Raw genomic sequence first — 22,224 nt, 5'->3', positions numbered from 1 at the left:
ACCAGTTGTTACGCAAAGGATGCGTAGCCTTAAATTTGAACCTACCGTTATTGATAGACTAATAAAATTATGAACACCCCTACATTGACACTATAAAGCAGTAGTCTAGTAACGACAGATTCAGTAGCTAGTGAGGAGGTGCCTTCAGCACAAGAGCAGATTGTGCTCTCCCGTCACCGAATTTGTAAGTAAACTATTTGTATCGAAACTTATAATTTATTAAAAATGACTTTCCAGCTTTGTAGCTGATCAAGACAAAAAAACACCTGTCTATTTTCCGCTCTGAAAGAGTCGGCGAAATCCAGCACCTCCCGCAACACTACAAAGAAATTCGTTGCATACTTTTAACGAATTGTGTCTGCGATGGCGAATCAGGATCAAACGAAAGCGACTATATCTCGAAGAGGATTTTCACCGCGAGACGCACGAAAATCTATCAGAGAGTCATCTTTTATTATCCCGTCTATCGCCAAGAACCATCCACCATCCGAAATGGTAACTGTAAGACCAAGAAGTGAAAAGGCAATGCGGGCAAAAGTTTGTACTACAACAGTATGTACATCGATACTTTTGGGCAAAACACAACGGCAGAGGTGGCTTCCAGTGAGTAGGAGAACCGCAGGTTGTCCACAAAGCGACAACGATTGCAAAATTCCAATTATCTTACTGGTGTCATCAGAACCCAACAGAAGTGTTTTGAAAGCACGCCCAATTCTTCTGGCCGAGATCCATTCAACAGTGATGTGTGTAAACCGTGTAAAGCAACGAAACAGCTAGTCTGAAAATGAATACAATGAGCCTGTGCCCGATAGCTGTAGTGCAATAGGGTTGCTCAAAAAACGACAATCTCTATAGGTTTTTAGTTTATCAACAATTTAACTTTTCTTAACTAGTTTTTCTGTTTTTATTGTTCCAAATGTTCATAATTTCTTGAATAGATGCATTTCTTCATGTTTCCAGGTAGATGTATAGGTTCAAATGTTACGGAATGTTGTAAAACTTCTACGAATAGGAAGTGTTACGGAGGGGACTGTTACGCAAAGGATGCGTAGCCTTAAATTTGAACCTACCGTTATTGATAGACTAATAAAATTATGAACACCCCTACATTGACACTATGAAGCAGTAGTCTAGTAACGACAGATTCAGTAGCTAGTGAGGAGGTGCCTTCAGCACAAGAGCAGATTGTGCTCTCCCATCACCGAATTTGTAAGTAAACTATTTGTATCGAAACTTATAATTTATTAAAAATGACTTTCCAGCTTTGTAGCTGATCAAGACAAAAAAACACCTGTCTATTTTCCGCTCTGAAAGAGTCGGCGAAATCCAGCACCTCCCGCAACTTATACTATTTACATTTGAAGCATGTTGAAATTTTAAAACGTTCACAATGGTCGAGAAAAAAATCATATCTACTGCACTGGTATGGAGGAAATTTAAACACCCCTAGAATATTTTTTGTACAATTGTCTGAAATTTGAAGATTTGAACAAAATATTAGTAAAATAATTTTGAAAATCGGATGATCCATCGCTGAAATATATTCAAAGTTTTGTAACAGCTTTATTTCAATCGCAATTAAGAGTGCACTAGGGATGCTTACCCTTATTTGTGAGGTTCACTAGATGTATTCAGGAATCCAATGCTGTTCTTATTTGAACCACTTAGATTTATGATATTTAGGGAAGTATTTGGAATGATCACAATGAAGAAAACATGGTCAAACAAAACTCGTGCTGTTGCATTGGTATGGAAGAGATTTGAACACCCCTAAAAAAATGTTTGTTCAATTGTCTAAAATGTGAATATTGGAACAGCATATTAGTAAAAAAAAGAAGGAAAATCAATTGATCCATGGCAAAGATACAGCTGATTAAAAATATAGTTTCAACAAACTTCCGATCGCCGTGCCTGAAAAGCTGGGGATGCTCAAAATATTGTATCTAATACTAATCTCATTTGAACCACACAGATTAATTACTTCTACGGAAATTTATATAACGTTAACAACTAGGTTGACATGTCGAAAAAAAAATTTGGTTGCACTGATCTAAAGAAAATTGTAACACCCCTTGAATGATATTTTTTCAATTGTTTGAAATTTGAAGATTCGGACTAGAGATTGGTAAAAGAATTTTGAAAATCGAATGAACAATCGTTGAGATATAGCCAATTGAACATCTAATTGCAAGTTATCACTGTGTCAGAAGCGCTAGGGATGTTCAAAATATTTTTGCGTTAAATTTTCGATATGCATCCAGTTATCCTATACTATATTATTTTTTTTTCTTTATTAACGTGGCTTTTCGCCCTAGGCGAGTTCGCCACGGTACTATATTAATGTGAACAACGCAGATTTATGATGTTTACTGAAAGATGTTGAACGTTCACAATCAAATGAGCATGTCGAATCACATTTGTAATAATTGTACAGTTATAAAGGAAAATTAGGGGTGTTAACTAAAATAATTTCTATTAAATTATCTGAAACTTTAAGATTCGGATAAGATATTGGTAAAATAATTTTGAAAATCGGTTGAGTCATCGCTGAGATATAGTCATTTGAAGATTTAGTTACAACTAATTTTCGATCACGGGGACGCGAGTGTTAAAATCCGAGAGAGTGTTGTTTACTTTGAATATGATTTGGGGCGCGAAAGGCTTCTCGATTAGCTTTCTATTCAATAAACATGAAGTGGAGCGGACCTGGTGTGATGGTTAGAACACTTGACCATCACGCCGAGGACTTGGGATCGAATCCCACCCTCGGCAAACTCACAAAATGTGGGTTCTTCCTTCGGAAGGGAAGTAAAGCGTGAGTCCCGAGATGAACTAGCTCTCTCTCTCTTCTTGGCGTAACGTCCTCATTGGGACAAAGCCTGCATCTCAGCTTAGTGTTCTATAAGCACTTCCACAGTTATTAACTGAGAGCTTCCTCTGCCAATGACCATTTTGCATGCGTATATCGTGTGGCAGGCACGAAGATACTCTATGCCCCAGGAAGTCAAGGAAATTTCCTTTACGAAAAGATCCTGGACCGACCGGGAATCGAACCCGTCACCCTCAGCATGGTCATGCTGAATACCCGTGCGTTTACCGCCTCGGCTATATGGGCCCTAGCCGAGATGAGATGAACTAGCCTAGGGCTAAAAATCTCGTTAATGCAGATAAAAACAAAAAAAAAAGCGAAATTACCCAGCAGAGAGTATCATTTCCCATGAAATTGTCATTGATCCCTAATTTATCCTCATCGTAGAATTTCTTAAACGGGGATACATTCCAATCGTGGGTTTCTACTTCAAATCTCTTATCCCTGCATCGAGAAAAAAAAAACCTCTTGGGGACCACCACTATGTACTAGTGAGACCAGATGTGAACCTACTTTTCGTTCTCGCTTTCAACGGCAGTTTCGGGCGAGCTGCAGACCAACAACCAAAACACCACACGAAGAAGCGCATAAAAGTGTGCCTCCTGACACGTCGTCGTCGTCCACCGTTCTTGCCGTCGTCATCGTCGTTACTTCTCTTCCCAGGCGCATCCCATATAAATATTGAAAGTGATGATATCCCTCGTTGAACAGCAAAAAACACTCTCCGCGCGCAACTACACAGCCTCTGCAGCATCTGAACTCCGAAGAGAGTGAGGACCCTTGTGGTATACACACACGGTTCCGTCGTCAGCGTCGTCGTCGTACGTTAGGTCGATGGTCTCAGTTGGGGGTAGTTTATGTTTGGAAATAAAATAATATACGGGCGCTACTTTGCACATGTGGTCCCGAACGCCTAGCACCGGAGATTTTAAAGTTCCTGGCTGACTGGCAGAGGATGTTCTCTTGTGTTTTTTTGTTTGGGTTCTGGGTTAAGGAATGGATTTTAACCGACACGGCGCTGCAACCACCGCGAAGTTTTCAAGTGGCACGCAAATGTTTGCCATTTTCTGGGATAGTTGCTTGAATAACTGAGTTTAACGTTAGTGATCCTCTCGATACAGTTGATGAAGATACATGTGTTCGCTATAACATTCAAAAACTAACAGAGAATTTAAGAAAAATATAAATGAAGGGACAAGAATGAAAACTTCTTTAAGGATAGACGGGAGGAGATTGAAAGGTGGAAGCAGTACTTCGAATTTGGTATTTTTTTCAAAGTGTGCACTGTTCTCGGAAATTCTCAACGACCGACACGTTTTCATCAAATCGTTCCCACCTCCTCACATTTTCCACCACATTCAAATCGACTGCCATTCCAAACCTACGCATTACCCGCACTTTTATTGACGTTCATCAATCTATCCTCAAGTTCCTCAGTGCCGCCCACAAAACTGTTGCTACAACCAAAGAAATCTCTAAGGAAAAAAAAAACACAAAACAAAACTAGCCATTAAACGCGATTTTCCACCGTGGTCGTCGTCATCGTCATTACGCCGCCGTTGCTGGTAGGTTCTAGGCTACTGGAGCTGGAAAGGAATTAATCGCATCGCTTCGCGCACCGAAGTTTGCCCATCCGTCAAAGCGTGATGGTGTTTCGGGAGGTTTTTCGACTCCACTAACCAGACGAAGACGACGACGACGACGACCCAGAGGAATTGCCACGCGATGAATAGACGAACGAATTAAAGTTTGTTTTCGGGTCGTTAATCACCCACGCTACGGCGGCTAGATGGATGAAGACGAGTCGGCTGTTTTCTTAGCGGTGACGGCGGTGGTGGGGCTAATTTAATTTTCTCGGAATCTTACTTGTTGATGGGTGACCGGAGGTAGAAAGGGAATTGTTTTTAGTTGAGTTAGTACCTGAAGGAATATTGGCTGGGGTGTAGCCAGCATTACGGTCAAGGGGTGGGGTGAGGGGGTGCCCTAGTAGCACATATGTTTTATAAAAGTCAATATAACGCCTGTATGACCAAACTTGGTCATATAAGAGTCACAAAAACTGATGTAGAACAAGTGTGCTATTGGGGTGGTAAACCCTTGAGTCATTTCCGGGGGAATTTAGAACTTTTAGGTAAATCCCCGGAAAAACGTGTAGAGGAATCTCTAGAAGAGTTCCTGATAAAATCCATAATTAACTTCTTGATGATTTTTTGGAGAAAAAAAAAGAACCTCGAGACAAATTCCTGAAAGAATCGCAGGACGAATTTCTAAAGGTATCACTTTTCAGAAGCCACAAGAGGTATTCTTGAAGGAATTTATTGAGGGTTTCCGAAATGAACCTGTAGATGAACTCCTAGAGGATTTCTTGAAGAAAATTGTGTACGAATTAGGGTTCATTCAAATATTACGTAACGCAAAATTTGTCAATTTTAGACCCCCTCCCTCCCCCACGTAACAAATTTTGTATGGAAAATTTTGAAATTTTGTATGAAGCGTAACACAGCGCTAGACCCCCTCCCTCCCCCCATTGCGTTACGTAATAATTGAACGAACCCTTACTGGTAGACTTATTGAAGAATTTTCTGGCTCCTGTATGCATCCCTTTATGTAGGAATTCCTGATGCAATCCCTGGATAAATCCCTGGGATAATGTCTGGAGGAAGGCCTGGGGGAATCACAGGAGAAATTCCTAGACAAATTCCTAGCGGAACTCTGGCGGAATTCTTGAAGGAATTCCAGTTGAAATTCAAGGAGTAATTTCTAGAGGATTCCCTGAGCGAAACCCTGGAGGAATCCATAGAGAGATTCTTGGAGGAATCAATGGAGGAATTTCTGAAGGAACACCTGAAGGAATTTCGGGAGGAATCCCTGGAGAAAATCCTGGAGCAATCCATAAAAAAAATCCTGGAGGGATTTCTGAAGCATTGCCTGGAAGAATTCCCGCAGGAATCCTTGGATGCATGCCTTGATGAATTACTGGAGGAATCCTTGAAGGATTTCCTGGAGGAATACCTGGAGAAATTCCTAGAGGAATGCCTGAAAAAATCCCTGGAGAAATGTCTGGATAACTCCCTGAAGCAAATCCTGGAGTAATGCCATAACGAATTCCTGGAGGAATATCTGGAGGAATTCCTAGAGGAATCCCTGAAGATATCCCTGGAGGAATTCTTGGATTACTCCCTGAAGCAATTCCTGGAGTAATGCCGGAAGGAATTCCTGGAGGAATATCTGGAGGTATTCCTGGAGGAATTCCAGGAGGAATTCCTGGAGGAATTCCAGGAGGAATTCCTGGAGGAATTCCAAGAGGAATTCCTGGAGGAATTCCTCGAGGAATTCCTGGAGGAATTCCAGGAGGAATTCCTGGAGGAATTCCAGGAGGAATTCCTGAAGGAATTCCAGGAGGAATTCCTGGAGGAATTCCAGGAGGAATTCCAGGAGGAATTCCAGGAGGAATTCCAGGAGGAATTCCAGGAGGAATTCCTGGAGGAATTCCAGGAGGAATTCCTGGAGGAATTCCAGGAGGAATTCCTGGAGGAATTCCAGGAGGAATTCCTGGAGGAATTCCAGGAGGAATTCCTGGAGGAATTCCAGGAGGAATTCCTGGAGGAATTCCAGGAGGAATTCCTGGAGGAATTCCAGGAGGAATTCCTGGAGGAATTCCAGGAGGAATTCCTGGAGGAATTCCTGGAGGAATTCCATGAGAAATTCCTAAAGGAATTCTCAGAAGTATCCCTGAAGGACCTGCTGAAAGAAAATTTCCTGGATGCATTCATGGAGAAATTTGTGGAAAAAATCCTTGAGAAATTTCTAGAGAAATTCCTGGGGTAACTCCTGGAAAATTGTTGGAGGAATTGCAGGAGGAATCACTGGAAATATCCTAAAGGAATTCCTGGAGGATTTTCCGCAGGAATTTTCCTGAGGAATTGCCTGTAGGAATTCCCGAAATAATCTGTAGAGGAACTGTTGAAGGAATCTTAGACGAATTTCTAGATTCTCTGGAATCTCTACAATCTCCAGAATCTCTCGAAGAACTCTTAGAGGAATACCTGCAGGAATGCCTGAAGAAATTCCTGTAGAAATTCCTGCAGAAATTCCTAGAGGAATACCTGGAGGAATTCCTGGAGGAATGCCTGAAGAAATTCCTGAAGAAATTCCTGCAGAAATTCCTAGAGGAATACCTGGAGGAATTCCTGGAGGAATTCCAGGAGGAATTCCTGGAGGAATTCCAGGAGGAATTCCTGGAGGAATTCCAGGAGGAATTCCAGGAGGAATTCCTGGAGGAATTCCAGGAGGAATTCCTGAGGGATTCCAGGAGGAATTCCTGGAGGAATTCCAGGAGGAATTCCTGGAGGAATTCCAGGAGGAATTCCAGGAGGAATTCCAGGAGGAATTCCTGGAGGAATTCCTGGAGGAATTCTATGAGAAATTCCTAAAGGAATTCTCAGAAGTATCCCTGGAGGACCTGCTGAAAGAAAATTTCCTGGATGCATTCATGGAGAAATTTCTGGAAAAAATCCTTGAGAAATTTCTAGAGGAATTCCTGGGGTAACTCCTGGAAAATTGTTGGAGGAATTGCAGGAGGAATTACTGGAAATATCCTAAAGGAATTCCTGGAGGATTTTCCGCAGGAATTTTCCTGAGGAATTGCCTGTAGGAATTCCCGAAGTAATCTGTAGAGGAACTGTTGAAGGAATCTTAGACGAATTTCTAGATTCTCTGGAATCTCTACAATCTCTAGAATCTCTCGAAGAACTCTTAGAGGAATTCCTGCAGGAATGCCTGAAGAAATTCCTGAAGAAATTCTTGCAGAAATTCCTAGAGGAATACCTGGAGGAATCCCTACATAAATTCTCTGTAGAATCCCTGGAAAATCCAGTGAGTGAGAAACCCTGTAGTTGTTCCTGAAAATGTCCCACCAGATATTTCCGAGTGAATCTCTGGAGGAACTCATGGAGGAATTCCTGAGGGAATCCCTGGATAGATTCTGGGTGGAATACTTGGAGGAATTCCAGAAGAAACCCCAGGAGGAATCCAGGAGGCAACCCCATGAGAAATTTGTTGGGAAATCCCAGGAGAGCTATCCTAACGAAATCCTTGAAGAATTTCTGAAGAAATCCCTGGCAAAACTCTGAAAGTATACATGTACGCAGTATTTTTTGGATGAAGAATGGAAGGAATCTTTTGAAAGACTGGTATATTTATACAAAATATTAAAGAAATGCCTTGAAACATTCTCTGAAGGAATTCGTGAAGGATTTGTTTAGATATTTTCCACATAAATCCAGATTTAATTCTTTGAACAATCCTTAGCGAATTCTTGTAGGAATATATTAAGAAATCTCTAAAGAAATCTCTGAAGGAATACCTGCAGAAGTACCCAAAGGGATCTCTGTCAAAACTTTTTTGAGAATCCCTGGATGTATTCCAGGAAAAAATCCCGAAGGAATGTCTGGTGAAATTTCTAGAGGAAGTCTTGAAAGAATCTCTGGATGAATTCATGATGGAATTATTGAAGGAAGGTCTGAGAAAACTCTTTGATGCATCGTAGCAGAAGTATCTGTAAAGTTTTCTGAAGGAATCATTGGTGGAATACCTGAATCATTTCCTGGAACAAACCCAAAAACAACAGAGTATCGGAACTCCGCAAGACGTCAATGGAGGAATTCACGGCAGAGAAATTTCTGAAAAAGTATTTTGAGAAATTATTGAAGGAATCTCTGGACAAGTTCCTAAAAAATATTTGAAAAAAATTATGAAGGTATCCCGTGATAAATTCACTTACAATTTCCAGGCTTTTTGCTCCTAACATGGCGTTTGTATTCCATGAAAAAAAAAATCAAACAATTTAACCATTCAACTTCATGCTTGGCAAAATTTTTAATGGTTTTCTTGAAAAGAAGTTTGATAATTACGGATAAAATCCTTAAAAAGTAGAATGAGTTATTTCTTGACAGATTTTTTCTCAAACTCTAAGTTATTGATAATCTTAACCCTTCAGCGCGCGCGCTGTTGTAAAAAGTACAACACTACCGAAAAACCTCGCTTTTCGTACACAGCGCGAGCGCGGTGCAGTTTCGGTTGCTTGATGGCGCGCGTCCTGGAAGGTTAATTAAAAAAATACGATGATCACTACGTATTCCTTTCCATGTCCTTTTTTTAAATTTTCTTCACGATTTCCTCCGGAGACACTACCGGAAATTCCTTTAGGGATACTTTCAGTTTTTTTTTCCAAAATTTCGGCTGGGATTTCAACTAAGATTCTGTCAAAATCTTTAACAGTAATTTTCTTTGGGTCTTCTTTAGAAGTTCAAAAAAAATTTCAAAAGATTCTCATTGAAACTAGTCCACACGTTCTTCATTTATTTTTTTCAGGAATTCTACCTGGGATTCATTCGGAGATGTTATGAAAAAATCGTTCAAGGATTGATACAGAAGTTTGAGCATGTATTATTTCAAATATTTCTTCTAACATTTCTTAAAGAATTCGTCAAAATTTTCTTCCAGAGGTTTTTTTTCAGAATTTTCCTGAAATTCTTCTCGAAATTTCTCAATAAACTCTTCTAGGAATTTCTTCAGGAATTTCTTCAACAATTTCTGTATAAGATACTACTTTCGTAGATTTTTATTACAGAAATTCGGAAATTCTTTCAAAGATTCTTTCAGAATATCTTTAAGGGTTTTCTTTTAAAAATTCAGATTTTTTCCAGTGATTGTTTTATAAATGACTGTGTACAGCTTCGTGTAGGTATTACTCAATGGATTCATAAATTCTCTTTCTCCATAGATTCATAGAACAACTTTCAGAAAATATTGTATGACATTTTTGGGACATTCTTCTGGAAATTCTACCAGGCGTTTTCCGTAAGTTCCTCAAAACATTTTCCCATAAATTATTTAGGATTTATGTAAACCATTCTCCAAGGTCGCTGTTTGAATTTCTTCTGGAGAAACTTCAGGAATTTTTCTAAACATTTCGATAGCAACTCCTGCAGAAATTATCACAGAATTTATTCCTTGCTATTTTCAAAGTATTTTTAAGGTTATACTTCCCTATTTTCCCTATTTTTTTCCTTTATAAATTGTTTAAAAAATTCAAAGGTTCTAAGATTTTTAAACATTTCTGAAGGAATTTTGTCAGAATTTATTCCAAGAGTTTTCTTTAAGAATTCTCCTGGACTTCTTCATGAAATTTGTCAACAAACTCTTCTATGAATTTTTCAAGGTTTCTCTAGGAAATTCTCCACACATTTCTGCAAATGATACAAGTTTAGCAGATTTTTTGAGAAAATTGGGAGATTTTTAAGAAGATTCGTTTCAAAATTCATCTAGTGTTTTCTTTTAGAAATTCAGACATTTTTCAGAAACTATTTCATGAATTATTGTTTGTATTTCTACAGAGGTTCCTTCAGGTATTCTATGTTTTTGTTTATTTGAAAAATTCACTAGGAAATTTTTAAAAGATTCTCCAGGAAATCCTCCAAATGTTTTTGCAAAATGTACAACTTCAGGAGATTTTTGCTTTACAAAAATTTGAAGATTCTTTCGTAGATTCTTCCAGAACTTCAAGGGTTTTTTTTTTAGAAATTCATAAATTTTTCAGGAACTCTTGGTAAATTTCTGCAGATGTTCCGTCGGGTATTACTCTTTGTTTCATAGATTCTCTGGGGTGTTTATTTAGAAAATCATCTAGGATATTTCTAAGATATTCTTCTGGAAATCCCTCTGGGCATTTTTCCATAAACTTTCCATGTACTCTTTCGGAGATTAATGAGGATCTATTCAGGGATTCTTTTTGAATTTCTTTCGAAGATGCTCCAGGAATTGTTTCAAAAATTCACTCAGCAATTTCTGTAAAAATTATCCCAGAATTTATCCTTATTCATTTACAAGTTATACTCAAATACATTTTTCTATGAATTCCTGCAGAGGGTTCTCCAATTATTTTAATATTTTCCTTCAAAAATATGTGTGAAAATTACTCTTTTTTTCATAAAATTCTTCAGAGATTCTCTAATGAATTCTTACTGAACCATTTCCGATTCTGTAAGGTTCCCTTCTGAAATGTCTTTAGGCGTACTAATCCCTTCAGAAATTGTGTAAAAATGTTTCTAAGAATTCCTCTAGAAATATTTTCAAGGGTTTTTGCATGGATTCCTTCAAAAAGTCCTCCAGAGAACCCTCGGAGATAAATTGAGAGACTCCTTTAAGAATTTCAGTACATTTTCCGCAAGTTCTTCAGGGATTTCTGCAGAAATTTTTCTTTGAAATTCTCCTGAAATCTCTCAAGAAATTTCTCGTTGCATAAGCTTTTAGAGTCCCTCCAAAACTTTCTCACATTTTTTCCAGGAGTTAAGGAGGTATGCTAAGAATTTCCATCACGATTTTTCTAGAGATAACTTTAAAAAAAGATTCAGGAGTTTTTGTTCAGGAATCCACCTTGAACATTTCTCGGAATTTCTTCTAGGAATCTCCAAAGGTATCACCAGGAGTTTTTCATGGGACTCCTTCAGAAATTTCTTTCGAAATTCTTCCAGGGATTCTTTCAGTAATTCTTCCAGTCATATGTTGTGCAATTTCAGAAAGAACTTGTGAGGAAATTCCATAGAAGAATATCTGGAACAATTCCTGCACGAGTTTCTGAAGGAATGCCATGAGATATTTCGAACGGAACCTGAGTACCAATTTCCAAACAAAAAATCCTTGTAATAATTTGTGGGGAAATTTCTGAAACAATCTGAAAATTTTAGAGGAGCATCAGGAAAAATCAATGGAAGAACTATCTTGCCGTATTATTGATGACAATTCTTAAATTCTGAAGAATCCATGAAGATGTTTGGGGAGGAATTCGACCAAGAATTTCTGAAATAATAAATTTACGAGGATTCAATAGAATCCCTGTAGAAATCTCAAAAAGTACTCTTGAATGAATCTCTAGAGCAGTGATTCCCAAAGTGGGCGAAATCGCCCCCTTGGGGGCGAAAATCAGGCCCAGGGGGCGAAAATTCGAGAAATCAAAATTGGGGGGCGAAAATACTAAAAAAGGGGGCGATTTTTTCAATGATTGGTAAACATGTAAAGTATTGAATTACAAGTCGAGAATGTGAACTGAATCATAAAAACACCCTGACATTCAAGCTTACAGTTCAAGGTTTGTCTAGAATAATAAAAAAAAAATATTGGTATTTATGTGGACTTTTTGGCAAAATTGCTAGACAAGACTGCTACACGTATTTCTGAAGGGTTTGTGTGATTCTAATAATCTGAATAACAATATATTTGGAACTCCTATAATGAACATTTGTGAATCGTGATTAGTTTTTGTCAAAATTATGAAATGAACATAGTTTTTTTTTTCGCGAATTGATGAGAAAAATTGTGTTTCAACTCGTAGGCGGACCTATTCATGAAATTTCCAAGCAAAAACATGTATATCAGACGAATTTCAGAACACTTTTCTGATGAAATTCGTAACACAGTGTTTACAAACAACGGCCGGGGTTCTGCTAAACCGAACTAAGCGCCAAAAATATAATTCCGAGATAATTAAGCTTAAAGTTCAACCACTCACAAATAAACAACAGCGGAGATTATTTGAAACTTTTCCGCACACATGTAACTTACAAGCCTTCATAAACCATCAGACATTAAGAATACATGTAAATTATTTGGAATCATTGATATAATTACATTTTATTTCTTGGTACTTTGCACTCAGTTCACTCTGACTGATCAAAAACATTAGAAAATGGTTTATACAGTAAAACCTCCATGAGTCGATATTGAAGGGACCATCGACTCAAGGAAATATCGAGAAGTGGAACAAAAATCCTTTGGGAAGCTTTTTGAAGGGATCATCATAGTAACCTAGAAATTATTTTTTAGTATGGAAAAATTTCCCTCCATTAGTCGATATCGAGTCAAGGAACATCGACTCATGGAGGTTCGACTGTAGTTCAGTTTGGCTGAATGTGATTTTTTGTTTCAGGTAAAACCAGTTGGACAGTGAAAAAAATCTCGATTTTTCATCGTCTATTAAGTTGAAATCGATATCACTCACAATCCTTTACATGAATCAAAAAGGACGCGTATAGTATGGTAGCACGAAGGTCTCAAAATAGTTTGAAATATGAACGGCGGAAGCCCTCCCAGCTCAGCTTTTCCCACCCATGCATTTTCTTCATAAGCGGTGCATGTGGAGGCACAGAGCAAGAGTGATTATAGTCCTGTTCAACGACGCAGGTTGAACTTGCTCGAAGTTGCTGCATCTTGCTCTTACCCATTTGTCATCAAACGGGTAAGAACGGGATGCAGCAACTTCGAGCAACTTCAACCTACGTCGTTGAACAGGACTTATGTCAAACGATGTCCTTGCATACCCACATCTCAGGACATGATGTGAATGTGGAGCAATTTGTGTACTTCAAATTTATGCTGGTCGAAGAAAACCATGAAAATGTTCTGCCAAAGTGCACTAAGTACAAAAAAGTTTTCAAAAATATGAAATAGATTCGAACTTGGATCATCTGAGTGATAACCAAGCGCGTTACCTCTAGGTCATATTACCTTGTTGAAGGTCAGTCGTTAAGTCTGAATCAAGTTCTAAACATTCTTCTCAAGGATGGTTTTCGTGAAAACGCCATTTTTCGATCAGCCAAAGCGAACCAAGTGTTTGATTTTTTTCAAGCTCTATTATTCTAATATAGCCTTGTTGTTTAATGACGGCTGCTGTGTTAAATTATCAGTATGAGGAGTGTCGACATAATGCAGGTATTCAAAACCATTTAATTTTATTATTGTTGAGAATAAATTGATTTTAAAATGCAGTGGATTTGGTTCGGTTTGGCTGAATGTGATTTGGAAAAATGGCGATCAGCGCCATCGTAACATAAGTGGATCCTCCAACACCCACATTTCTAATTACGTGTCCAATTCTATCACAGATTGTTACTATGAGTCGGTTAGAAGTTAGAAATCTTACGGCGATGAGGAGAACTTGCAATGTTCATCATCTGGACCAAAATTAAAATATTCCGCTGATTCTATGGAATGGTTAACAGTTCACTCTGGCTGGATGCAATTTTATTTTTTATATGTTCTGCCAAACAGAAATTTTGAATTTACTCCACGAAGAGCTGTCAGAATTACTGGATTTTTATACGGAAGGAAGATCATCTTATTCTTCATCCAATGCATTGCATCCAATCGTAATATTCTTATGTTTACAGAATAGACTGACGAAGCGTTCATGCAGTGCTGAGCCTTATAAGTGACTCATTTTACCCTATTTCACCCTATATTTTTTGTTTTAATGACCATATGCCTGTAACTTCAGTTTATTCAGTTTTTCTTGTACATGAATGAAGAAATTCCATACTACCTTATCTTCAAAATTGAATAGCAATGACATCATGCTATGCTTAATTGGAGTATATTACCCCATTTTACCCTATATTAGTAATATTAGTGTATATAACGTATAGTGCTTCAAATTCTGCAATAATACAAGTTTATGATTGAACAAGTAATGTGTAATCAGCTGTACAGCATTTTATAATAATGGAGCCATGCTGTCACATGTCTTAGTAATTGCCCATTTTACCCCATTTCACCCAATCTTAGTTATTTCGCAAACAGATCTCTATAAATTTGTTTTATAGAATTTTTACAAAGTAATCGACAAATTTAGAATCTTGACAGGGATTCCAGGTGAATCCTACAGGGATTTTTGACAGGGATTTCTGGGAAATTCGGATAGGATTCCCACTGAAATTCCTGTCAGGATTCCTGCCTGGTTTCTGCTAGAATTCCTGCCAGTATACCGCTAGAATTTCTGCCAGGATTCTGCTGGGATTATTGTCAAGAATCCCGTGAAATTCCTGTCAGAATTCTACTGAAATTCCTGTTCTGACTTTCTTGGAACTTCTGTCAGGATTATTGTCAGGTTTCCTTCGGAATTCCTGTTAGCATTCCCACGGATAAAAAGATAAAAACATCCAGTTTGTACAATACTATACAAAAAATCCTCAGCATGGGATTTAGGGGATATTTCCATTAAAATTATAAATATAGAGTTATGTACTATTTCGTGCCATATTAGCTCCCCATTTCGTTACTACCATTCAATTCAGATAACATCAAATTTGTCGATTACTTTGTAAAAATTCTATAAAACGAATTTATAGAGATCTGGATGCAAAATAACTAAGATAGGGTGAAATGGGGTAAAATGGGCAATTACTTAGACATGTCTCGCGTTTAGTATCATACAGGCGTATCTACAATGATCGATTTCTCTTCGTCGGTTTTCTCTTCGCATTATTTCGGAAAATACGACCAATATTCGGATTATCTCTCGGTGTATTTCGGTGAAGGACGACTAGGACTAGCATCTAAAACAACAAAAACAATCAAAAATGATTTGCAGGCCAAGTTATTAGCTGAAGAGAAAATCGACGAAGAGAAATCGATCATTGTAGATACGCCCGTATGATACTGAGCTCCATTATTAAAAAATGCTGTAGAGCTGATTACACATTACTTGTCCAACCATAAACTTAAATTATTGCAGAATTTGAAGCACTATACGTTATATACACTGATATTACTAATATAGGGTAAAATGGGGTAATATACTCCAATTAAGCATAGCATGATGTCATTGTTTTTCAATTTTGAAGACAAGGTAGTATGGAATTTCTTCATTCATGTACAAGAAAAACTGAATAAACTGAAGCTACAGGCATATGTTCATTAAAACAAAAAATATAGGGTGAAATAGGGTAAAATCAGTCACTTATAAGGCTCAGCACTGCATGAACGCTTCGTCAGTCTATTCTGTAAACATAAGAATATTACGATTCCCCGGAATTCTTTACAAAATTTCCCTGGAAGCTATTCTGTAGAGCATTACGCCAAATTTGAACAATACTATATAAAAAGTATCAGAATTTGATTTAAAGCGATATTTTTACTAAAATTGTTAATGTAGGGTGGAATAGGGTAAAATGGAACACTTTTTGAACTCAGCATTGCATTCCATCACCACCATCCAATTCTGTAAAGATAAAAACATCAATTTTGTACTTCACTTTACAAAAATATCATCAGAATCGGATTTAGGGGAATATTTTCATTTTAATTATAAATATAGGGTAAAGTAGGGTAAAATGGACTATTTCTTGAACTCAGCACTGCATGCCATCACTATCACTATATTCAGAATAGATGATAACATAAAATTTGTCGATTAGTTAGTAAAATATTCTGAAGCAAACTAAATTATAGAGATCTGTTTGCGATATAACTTATATAGGGTGAAATGGGGTAAAATGGGCCAATACTCAGACTTGTCACAGCATGGCCCCGTCGTCATTCAATACTGCAGAGCTGGTTCCCAAGTAGCACCTGCAACTTAAATAGAAATGATCATCGTTGTAAACAAGTTGCAACTGAGTTTACATGAAACAATAAGTTATTAAATAGTTATATTATCATTCCGGACCTGACGTTTATGCCACACTTGATTATAACATATTTAAAACAGTCAACGAGATCAAAACAAACGTCATCGTTATTCGAAACTTACGGAACCAATTTATAACTGAGATATGTCTGATTGTTTCAACCAACCTCAGTTACAACCAATTTAAAACCAAAACATTGATATTGGTTGTTATAAACCTGTTGCACTTGAAACTAATTTAGAACATAATGAAAGATTTTTGACAGGAGGGGTGCTAACAACGAAAAGTAAGGTAAAATGGTTTTACGACCATAAAAAGTATAAAATGCATCATGAAAAATTAAAATGCTCCACAGATTATGAAATCATATACGAATAGAATGTTCAGCTTCCTTCATAAATACTTATTAGCCATCCATCCATAGTACATATAAAGTACATATGTATGAGCGTAAAGAATTCTGAGGGGAACAGTTTGTTTTACATCACTAGAAATTGCAAATTAAATGCTTAAAAAAAAAATTTCGCTCTATGTCGGCCCGTATACCTAATAGCAGCAGTTATTTAGCTCTTTTTATATATACATCCCAAGAATCTCCCACACAACCATAAACCACACTGGTACTGTTCATCATACTGTTCACATCAATTTACTTAAGTAATTCAGTACAACATAACATACAAAATGACAAAATGCTTTTCAAGCAAATAACAATATGGGGCCTTTATACCCCAGTTAAGTTGTGTTACAATAAGAAATCGCTATTTTTTTTTAATTACAATTTATTAAATGATCTTGAAAATTATTCACAGATATATTAGTCTCCGGCCCAAAATGGCAAAAATGAAAAAAAAAAATCACTAAAACATGCTTCACAATGTCACTATGCTGTGCTTCAGATGTGCCAACAACGACGAATAGCTGCATCAACTGTTAGTGTGGCTTCGTGGTCGTACAGCTAGGTCACCAAGCATTTAGTCACATCGTGCTGAGGAGCACCGCGGGTTAGATTCCCGCCGCAGCTGACAGAAAAAGTTTTCGGCTATGTCACTGGGCGTTGCATGCTAGTCCGTAGTCTAGTGTCGTGCTTCCTTCAAAGATCTAAATAGCTCACTGGAAGCAGTAAACGTGTCCGTGTGTTTCAGCTGTTCCGGAAAGCGGGAGCGGTCCACAAGGAGAGAATGTAAATCCTACCGCACATCCGAGATGAACTAGCCTCGCGCTAAAAATCTCGTTAATAAATTCCGCATATCAACAGCAGCTCGGCATTCAGGTTCAGTTGATGCTAGGACCTTTTTTGACGCAGTGTAGTACTAGTAACTGATTCCACCATTGACCAGACCATCGACCCTTGGTTTGTGATATAAACAGACGGGAATGGCCTAGTAACACACCATTCACTATTTCTTGAAGGGCAAGCTGGAACCGTGTGCAGTCAAATCAAGTTTGTTGCTGTCGTAAGGCGCTTTCCAGGACGGCGAAAAGGGTTCCTTCTCTGGGAATACTTGGGCACGCCTGCGACAAACAAACCTGAAAACTGAAGTAAGTCAGCAAAAATCATTCGATTCACAAAAGTTCACTTACATTTGGATCCCTGGTCCACTTCCGAGAGTTTGGCCCATAACTACCACTAACGCGATCCGGCAGCAAATCCCTTCAAAATGGATCTTGATTCCCTGCTCATGACCTTCAAGGTTGATTGGTGTTATTTTAGCGGCCAAGTCCAAGGCGCATTTGTTGGAAACTGCAATAGGAAACATCGTCATACGTTCAAAGTATAATCTCTCTTCAATGCAAGGTCAAAGCTTAAATCATACTTACATTGAGCAGGCAGCAGCGGTGGTTTCGGTTGGATATTCGGAATTCCCAGCAGCATTTTGGATTTCTTCACTGGCCGTTTAACCGTCGAGTTTTTTCTTATTCCAGACAAGCCATCGGCACCAAATAGACAACGGATTAAACTGGATTACTTTCGAGTTTCGGAACCGAGAGATGTTTTGTTTTTATTTTGGTTCGTTCTGGCGTTACCGACACATGCACGCTTAAAAAAATGATGCAGCTCAAAGTCAGCCAAATTTGGCAAAACAAAAAATAAAAAAAATTGAACTGTATTAACTTTTCATTCGTATTGAAAAAAAAAAATAGTCTGGTCTGGTATATGTGGAACATACTGAAATAGTTTATGCTAAGGGGCCATCCATTCAGTACGTCGTGGTCCTAGGGGGGAGAGGGGAGGTTGTGAAAGTGTGACAAGCAATGCATTAGGTATAAGAAAAACCCGGACGAAGGGAGGATGGGGGATGGGGGAAAATTTCCAATTTCATCGTGACGTATTTAATGTATCCCCCCTAATAGGCCGTCATTTTTTACACACTATGTTTCTTTTTAGCGTGTATCTGGTACCACAAACACATCGTTAGCAACAGTATCCTAAACAGTGCACTGCTATGCATGGTGACGTCATCATGAAAACTCTTTTTCTCTCCCACAGAAAATTAAATAGAAAACAGCGGGACTAATATGTATCAATTTTTACTGGTCCTGTTGTTTTTTATTATCTAAAAGAGCGGAAGAGTGAGATTTTCGCTCATTTTTGTAAATTAACATGTTTCTGACGTTGTTGGTTTTATTTCTGGCGTTTGATTTGAATAGGTCGAAAGTTTTCTATAAGTTTTAGTATGCAGATACGGCCTATAAATATCGAACTCCAAATTTATTTCGATCCATCCACACATTTCAAGCGTGAAGATCGATATCGTTAAGCATAATTATTCATTTGAAATGACAAATAGTTTTTTTAGCATTCCATGGGAGCATTCAATAGGCTGACGAAATGTATTAACTTATAGCAACATGGCGTACATTTTCATCACAAATTGCTAAATTTGTACTCGCAACATGAGATGTACAGTGAGGCGCGTAGGAAATATGGAACCAGAATATATACTTTCACATTAAATCAGGAGCCGCACACAAATTGACGCTTTTCTACAGCCAAGATTTCGACTTTTTTGAGCACTCAATTATTAATTTCAGAAATGAAGGTATTGAGTCACTAGCAATAACGAATGCGGTGACTAGCTCATTAGTCATCGAATCGGTCACAATTTGTAAGTCAACTGTTTAGTTGTATCTGAGTTATAAATTGGTTGCATATTAAAATCGTTTATAACACAAATAGATGTTTTATATTGACTCCGCCTCTTGCGCTTTTTTCGTTGCAATTTAGTCTTTAATAAGACGATTGGTTCAAACGGCATAACCTTCAAGATAGTTGTATATTAATTATAGGAACTTGTTAATACCCAAGTGTGCTGCTTGGGTTACATCTTAATTGTCCAATTATAAGCTTAAATTATTGGAGCAATTGAAGATATAGACGTAATAATCATCCATATTTCGAATATAGGGTGAAATGGGGTAAAATACGCCACTACTTGGACTGAGCATAGCATGATGGCATGGTCATTCAATTTTGTAGATATGATAGCATGAAATTTCTTCATTCATGTACTAAAAAATCTGAATGAATTGAAGTTACAAGCATATATTCATTAAAACAATAAATATAGGGTGAAATAGGGCAAAATGGGTCACTTATAAGGCTCAGCACTGCATGAAACCTTTATCAGTCAATTCTGTAAACATAATAATATCATATTCGTCAATTTATATACAAAAAATCAGCGGCGTGTAGAGTTATGGAAGTATACCCATTGAAAACGGCTGATTTAGGGTAAAATGGGGCAAAATGAACCCCTTCCCGAGGTCTGCACAGCATGAAACCATCACCATTCGATTTATCGGCCCATTTTCCATGGGAAATGCATCAGTTGGAGTTTCAAAACCAGCGGTTTCTAAATAAGTCCGATTACAGGCCCGTTTCTGCCCACTGTGCAATGGTTAAGAAAACTCATTTTTTCAAAAAATGGTCTTTAGTTCGGTTTAGCAGAACCCCGACCAACTGTGTTTGAAAATATTTCAGAGAAGCTTCTCGGAGGAATCCCAAGCTTTACTGAAGTCAATTTTAAAACATGAATGCTGCATATTCACTTATTTGAAAATTTATTTAAAACACAGAAAGCATTCAAATTTATACGAAGCTCGTTGATTTGAAACTGGATTTGAAGAAACGTTAGTTTGAAAAAACACCGATATTTATTATTATTTTTCTTTATTATCGAGATTATCAGTCTTCGGCAACACAGACATTTTTCTGAGTTGTACTTTTTTCATATTTGTTTGTAATTGTTTTCAAATTCTCCACCAGTCTTATTTGACTACTAGTGACCAAACATTGACTCTCAGTTGTTGAAAAAGCTCTTTAAGGACAATGATAAAATATCTGGTTGGGAATATCGAGTGTTCTTCACAGCTCGTTCTATTTCGATTAATATATGTTCAATTTACAACGGTTTGAGGAGTAGGCATAAACACGATTTCAATATTTTTGTAAGCACGATTAAAATTCACTATATTTTTTTCAAATGCGAAAAATCAACGCATTTACAAAACAATTTATTGAAAATTAGAATGCCACAGATTTAGATACACTCAATGGCACTGCTAGATTTGCCACAGTAGCGCTTCTAAAAGTTTTAGCTAAGCACAGTTTCAGCATTCTACTATAGAAAAAATAAAATCTCATCTAGGGGGACGAAAATATTTTTTTGAAGCTCTAAGGGGGCGATACCTTCTAAAAGTTTGGGAAACATTGCTCTAGAGGAATATTAGAAAAATCCCGAATTCTTAATAAAAATAACTCTCAAGAGGAATTTCTAAAGGTTTTTTTGAAGAAATACCTGGAGAAACTCAACCCTTTTTAGAATTCACAGAAAAAAAAATGTTGGGGAATGAACCGTAAACCACATTTAAATGTCTCGCTCCCCAACGAGTTATTTGATGTTTTTTTTTTATTATTCTTGAAAAAAAACCTTGAATGAAATTCTTGTAGGATTTTCTGAAAGTATTTATGAAGCAATCTTAGTACGTTTTCCTTTAGCAATTCCTGTGGAAATATCTGGAGAAACGCCTAAATGAGCTTCTGTGTTCTGGAGCCATAGAAAAAAAAAACTTGAAATATTTCTATCGGAATTCCTAAAGAAATTGATAGGAAATATTTCTGAATAAATTTATTTAAGTATCCTTGGAAAAATTCTTGCAGTTGAGAAGGAATTACTGAGAAGACCAAGGGAAGATTTTCCAAAACAATACTTGGAAAACCGTTTAAAAAATCCTCCAGAGGAAATAGGGTAAATGTACCAATAGTGGTGCTATTAGTAGCTCCTCGTTGTAAAATAATTGAATAAAATTGATAACACCACAAAATAAAAAGTCTGAAAACGTTAATCGGTAGTTTTTCATCAAAATTTGCTAGGAAAAATGTAAAAACCATTGTTTCTTACAGTTTTTGCTAATAAATCACTTGCACCAACTATAGGTACACGGTTCCTATTATGGAGGAAAAATTTAACATTGGTTCCTATAGTGGCGCATCCCATTGAATTCTTATGGGACCCACCACTATAGGAACACTACCTCCACTATAGGTGCAAAGGAGCAAAAAAATTAAGGAAAATAATTGTTTAAAATAGGTTTTTCGGCAAATCCTGAACACAAAACTGAATTAATATTATTAATGAGTTATGATGCATCTATTAAAAATGTCATTTGCAAGCTTTTTGGTCGAAATAGTGCTAAATTGGCTATACCACCACTATTGGTACTACCTCCACTAAGGGAGCTTTTACCCTACCGAAGAAAATTCTAAAGGAATTTCTGAAGTAATCCTTAGAAGGTGCTCTACGATATCTTTTAATTTGAATCGGTAGAAACCTTAAGAAAATAATTTCTGGAGATTTTTTTAAGAAACCCATCAAGCAATTGTAGTTG

At 37.3% G+C, this 22,224-nt stretch overlaps 1 long non-coding RNA gene across 1 annotated transcript in view; it reads left to right on the top strand.

The window, feature by feature from the left end:
• The window catches only part of LOC134291829 (uncharacterized), a 444,222-nt gene that overhangs the window by 238,711 nt on the left and 183,287 nt on the right, over positions 1-22,224 (top strand). The gene's annotated exons all lie outside the window — the stretch shown is intronic.

This window comes from Aedes albopictus, chromosome 3 (assembly GCF_035046485.1).
Source record: "Aedes albopictus strain Foshan chromosome 3, AalbF5, whole genome shotgun sequence".
NCBI classification, from domain to species: Eukaryota; Metazoa; Arthropoda; class Insecta; order Diptera; family Culicidae; genus Aedes; species Aedes albopictus.
This window is presented reverse-complemented; position numbering and strand designations above follow the sequence as displayed.